We start from the raw sequence: 6,000 nt of genomic DNA, 5'->3' as shown, positions 1-6,000 counted from the left end.
CTGTCTTGCTAGCTGTAATTTGTGCATTATTAAAGGCCCAAGTCGTCTTTATCCCAGGGCTTTTGCTGGAGCTGCAACATAGATAGAGATGGGAATGAGTGCACAAGAAGCCCTTCCCTGAGGCAGCCCTGGGGCTCTGCGTCATCTCCTCAGTCAGCCTGTGCCCCAGCACTGACAGGATGTTGAATTTCAAAAGTGCTCTCCATGCATGTGTTGCAAAACCTTTATTTGAGACTCACAAACATGCCTGTGGGGGTGAGGAAGCCCCCTTCAATTTATAACGCCGTGCAACAGATGCATTGGAGGAGCAGGGAAGACAGCAGGCGCGAAACAGAGGAGCAAAGCATCATTGCTTCTGCCTGCTCACTGGGCCACCTTCAGCAGTTTTTAATGGCCAAAAACATTTCTCTATGTGGTTTCTGAATACTTTGAGAAAACCCCTTAAGTAGGAAGAAGCTGATATTTGTGTAACTGCTACGTTGGGGCCTCTCCTTTATTGTGCTCTGGCCCTTGTGGATGGGTCTGGGAGATGTAAGTGAGGAGAGAAGGGGAAGATATTTACCCTTTTTGAGTGTAGATATCTGCCCATGGCTTTAAGTTAGGCAGAGTGTCCAGGGGCTCTGGGACTTGTGGTTGGAGGCATGTTTTGGAGCCAGGACCCTCCAGGTGATCATTCAGAACCACTCATATTGTTTCAACTTGGAAGTGCTCACCTGCCTAGAAATCTATAGCAAGCTCAAGCATAAACATGTATTTAATGATAAAAGACAATTGAGACAATATGCCTTATAGCCCATCCAAAATGTTCCATCTGAGTCAATGACAATGTGGGGCTCAAGGGCAGCAAAATGGGACCATAAATGAAGAAGTTGCCATGCCCAAGCTGAGCTGTGCCTATGGTTTGTGTGCACGATCTGAGCCCACTGGAAATACCAGATAGTTGGACTTCACTCATCCTTCTGTCTTTCAGACAAAACTAAATCAATATTCTCCTGTTTGACTCATGCTAAAAGCATGGACATACACAGTTCCTGCAGCACAGCTGCTCCTTGTAAACTTTCCAAGTCAGGGTAGCTTTTTTGTGTCTGAACCCCTATTTAAAGTCCAATGTTTTCTGCTTACTTCTATTTCTCTGCATCTCAGTATGCTGTGTGAAAGGAACCAGTCTACTAATCTATCATGAGGTCTACAGAGTAAATTAAATGTGCTGTGTACTGCCTGGTGATCTTGCTGAAAGGAAAAGCAGAAAAATATAGAGAGGATAAAGAATGATCAGCCTTGGTATTTTAAACAATTAACATTTTGAGGCCTTTTAAAATGGAAAAGAACATCTGTTAATAAAGGAAGAAAATGAGAAAAACTCAATCCCTAAAAACAATTATGTGAATCAGCCGCAAAGGCTCAGATCTGTCATGCTACTTTGAATTTTCTAGTAACTTTTAAAATCCTGAGTGTGGAGCCACAAATGGATTTATTTGCATCTAAAGCAATTTCCAAAATGTGAAAGGTGGCCAGCACACACAGAGGCAGAAGAGTAAAAAGGAGCTAGACAGGAGAAAGCATGCAGCATTTGGAGAGGCAGTGCTCTGGCTACAATGAAAAACAAAAAAGTGAGAAACTCCATGTTCATCAGTTCAGTGGAACTGATGGAAAAAGGAAATTTCATTCCCAAATAGCAATCAGATTTTCATGGAAAATCTGAGCTGGACTGGATTAACAAACCAAACCAAACCAAAAAAACAAAACAAAACAAAAGTGGTGGAACTACCTGCCCAAACACATCAAAGTATTGATCTGATCATTGCATCCAAAGGGAAATCACAGCAAAATGGTGTGTCTGCAATGTAGCTGTACCGCTGTTTTCCTTTTACTACAACCATCTTCCCCTACCCCAGGGAGTTCCCTGACTTTTGGCCTGTTTAGCTACAAATAAATGGGCTGCCCCAAAACACAGCAGTGGGGCACTGGTGTACTCCCCAGGCTTTCTGCCTGGGCTTTGCTTAATGCCGCTTTTTGCTTTTCTGCTGCTCCAGATGTGCATTTCTTGTAATTGCTGCTCTTCTGAGAGCAAAGAAAGCTAATTTCTTACCTGCAAAATGAAAAATATATTCCAAACTTGAGAAGGCAGAAATGTAATGGCTGCACCTCTCAAGCTGACAGGATGACCTAGAGGTGGAGTAATTTGAATTAAAAATCAGTTCCAGTAAGTACCAGACAGAAGAGCCCTTGTCCGGGAAAAAGAATAAAACCAGAAAGAACTTTCAAAACTGTTAAAAAAATGTGTTTCGTTGGTATTTGACAGACTAAAACTGTTCAGAATTTTATTGCAAAGTAATAGGGTAAAGGAAAATATATTATCTGTCAGCCCACACATTTTAGCCGAGGACATCAAATTCACTACACAGGTATCTTACAGAAAGACTGACCTGCCTTCAGCGCTCCCCTGTGCTGTTTCACACACTCAGCACTCCAGGGGAGGTGCATTTCATGGAACATTAAAGCTGCTGCTCTTGGTTGCTTTGACTTCATTAGCAAATAAAATGGTAAAATTGTTACAGATGTGTGATTGGAGGGGGAGGGAAAGAAAGAAAGAAAGAAAGAAAGAGTTAAAATGTGTTAATACTGTATGGTACTTAAGACCATCTGCTTTACAATTGCTTGTTGCACAGAGGGCTGAGTTGGCTGTATCGTATATCCTCCCATGCCGTACCAGTGCTTTCCCTGCACAGCGGGAGCGATGGACCCCGTGCCTGCTGTGTTGTGCTGCATAGTAATCACACCGGCCAGTGAAGAGGCAATGAAGAAAACTTGGCATTTGGTGAGGGTTTCTCTGGTATTAAGTTTGCCTACAAAAAATAACTCCTGAAGTACTAACTCACTCCCTCCCAGAGGGTCAGATAAGGCTCTTCTATTATCTTTAATTATAAAAACCTAAATATTAACCCAGGTTTTGTTTCGTGTTGACCCCCAAAGGAGTGTGTGCATGGCCAGAAACCAGCCACTGCTGCTCATTTTCATGCTTGCCAGTATTTGCTTCTCTGCCAGCTGCTTGGCTCTGCGCACACACAATCCTTTATTTGCCAGATTATAGGCTATGGCAGGTCCCTGAATAATGTCTGACCTAACTTAAGACAACACGAGAAAGAAGGAGCTGTAAAGAGCTTCCTACACAGGCTGTTTCCCAGATGATTTCAGTGATGGAAAGATGCTGTCTTGCTATTTCCCCAAGGAAGCCCAGCAGGCTCTGCCTGGCACTCCCATTTACAGGAGCTGCTTTCTGCTTAGAATGGCGGTAGTGTCTTTCTGGCACTTGTTTTATTTTTATTATTTATTTTGGCTTTGGTTTCTAATTCTGCAGCTGCAGATCCCATAAAACATAGAAGCTAAATCACATTACTCACTCCTGACTCAAGGAATGCATAAAGGTGAATCCTGGGAGGGATTTCACAAGGCACATTCAGAAAACACAATCAGATCTTTCATTTTAAACCCATTTACCTTAATTCCTCCAGAGACAACCAAAATTCCATTTAATTATAAATACAAACCACAGCAGGATTGTGTCTGCAGCCTTGGAGACATCAGGGCATGGAATCCCCATTTCTGCTTTTACATAGCTGGAGGCCAGAACATCAGGCTTATACCCATGGCCAACACTTGATTTGCAAAAACCAGGGCTCCAGTCACACTGGGTGGGATTGCATGAGGTTGAGGGTGAAGAAGAGATGGCAGAGGCAGAGAGCAATGCTTTTGCTGCCACCCCCCTGCCAGCCCCCAGCTTTTTTATTCTTGGTGTCAGTCTTGTGTTGTAAATAGCAATTTTAGCTAAGCTATTAAAATTATTCAAGGAGCTATTTTTGAGCTTTATATCTGGAATGAGCTGGACACACCAACACTATGGGAAAGAAAAAAAGGTAAGGCACCTGTAGAAGTACTGTGATGAAAAAATGTGATACCTATGGTGGTTTAAAAAAGGAGATCTCTAAAATGTTGAACAGCTGAAGTTGGTCTCAGCTTTACAACTGCTTTTTTCACATCTTCTCATGGGTGAAGTAGTATTTGTATACAGCAATGGGAGCTCTGACTGAACCAAAGACAAATCAGCAAAAACCCTGTGTTGCATGTCTTGCTTGTTTTATTTATTATGCTGCCTGCATAGAAAATACCTCGATGAATGTAGAAGAGTGTAAATACCATTGTAGTACATACACCTAACGGCTCTTGCGAGACAGGAGGGATGGCTGGAGCTGATCCAGATGGGTGCAGGGGCTGCAGCTCACCTGGCCCAGCCAGCTGTGCTCTGCAGGGTCAGATACAGCCCCAGGCAGTCACTCAGCTCCCTGTCACGGGAGGGATGGGTCACAGCTTCACAGAATCAGGCTGGGAAAAGGAAAAAGGCAGATGTCACACGGGATCTTATTAAGCATGCAATACTAGAGTGCTGCACACAGAGCTGCGACCTGACCCTAGTGGCTCTGGGGCTGGCAGGGAGGAGCACCCCCCAGCACTACTGCACATCATCAAAGTAAATATAAAATGGATTGTAAACCTGTGCCTGGTGCGAAGTGAGAGCTAACATGAGGAAGGGGAAAGCTATTAAAATAATGCAGATCACTCGGGAGGTAGGGCTTATTTGGGCAAAATGCATTTTAATCTGATTTTAATGAGACAGATATTTTAAAAAGGATGTTGAAGAACACTATTTGAGATATAGAAAAAAAGCTGTACATAGAATTTCAGGCTGCAGAATTGTTTAGGCTCCACTGAAAGTGGCAGCCTTAAAGAGTTTAAATTGTTTAGATTACCAGTAAGAAGATGGAGATGTAACTTGGTCATGTTGAAATCCACAAGGAAAAAGTAATGGTTACTATACAGTTAAGTGGCTCAGGGAAATAAATGGTATAAAAAGAATGAATAGCTGAAAGCTGAAGCCAAATAAATTCAAATGAAAAATCCAGCACAGTTTTTAGCAGTGAAGATGATTAATCACTGGAACAAATTACCAAGTGAAGCAGCTGATTCACAGTCTCTCAATGCTTTCACATCACAGCTAGTTGTCTTAAGCCCAGAGTGGACATCTTTGGTTAAACAAAAAGTATTTGGGTTAATAGAGAGGTAACAGAGTGGTATTTAATTACTCACAGCATTAGCGGCCAGACTTGACCTGCAGACTTTTGTAATCAGATGTGTGGCCATTCTCGCCTCCCTCCTTCCTCCCAGCACTGAAATCTCCATGTGTCCAACCACACTGTTGACTGGGGACAACGGGACCAGGCTGCCCTCCCCATTCCTGCGGGGAGGTCCAGGGATGGGGTCTGGCACTGAGACCAACAGTGCTGGAAGCAGGTGCAGAGGCTGCCAAAACTCCCTTTAAACCTTACCTTTTGCAAGTCCCTGGCCCAGGCAGGGTGCCACGCACCTCCTGCAGCAGCCCTGCAGCTCCCCATCGCACCCCAGCCTGCCAGATGCATCCCTGGGCACAGCTCTTCAGAGCTGCCTGGCTCAGCTAGCCCAGGGCTTGTTTGGAAACAAGTCTGGTCTTTACCTTACTGTTGCATTGCTTGCCACTTTTTGCTGGGTTTGTTAAACACAATTACATTTTAAATATTACACAGAAATTTGGACTGGAGCTCACTCTGGCAGGAAACCCACACAAATGCACCGAAAAAGAGAGATTCCCACATGCAAGGCAATAACTGACAACTTCCATCCTTCCTCAGCTGCAGTGTTACATTTATAACGTTAGGTGAAGCTATGTGAGAAAATAAATGCCAGAGCCATCCTCTCACAGCCCAGCACAGAGTCCATTAAGAAATCCCGTTGGTTCTCTGGAGAACACTCAAAGCACAGGCACTAAGATGCTGCTTTTAGAAAGATAATGGATAAAGATGAAATCAGTTTTTCAGATGAGTCTTCCCTTTCCATAGGGGCCACCTTTATGGTTTCAATGATGTAGAATAAAAAGAAAGAGTATTCATTTCCTAATGAAATGAAAAATTT

This window comes from Falco biarmicus, chromosome 8 (assembly GCF_023638135.1).
Source record: "Falco biarmicus isolate bFalBia1 chromosome 8, bFalBia1.pri, whole genome shotgun sequence".
NCBI lineage: Eukaryota > Metazoa > Chordata > Aves > Falconiformes > Falconidae > Falco > Falco biarmicus.
Note: the sequence above shows the minus strand (reverse complement) of the source record.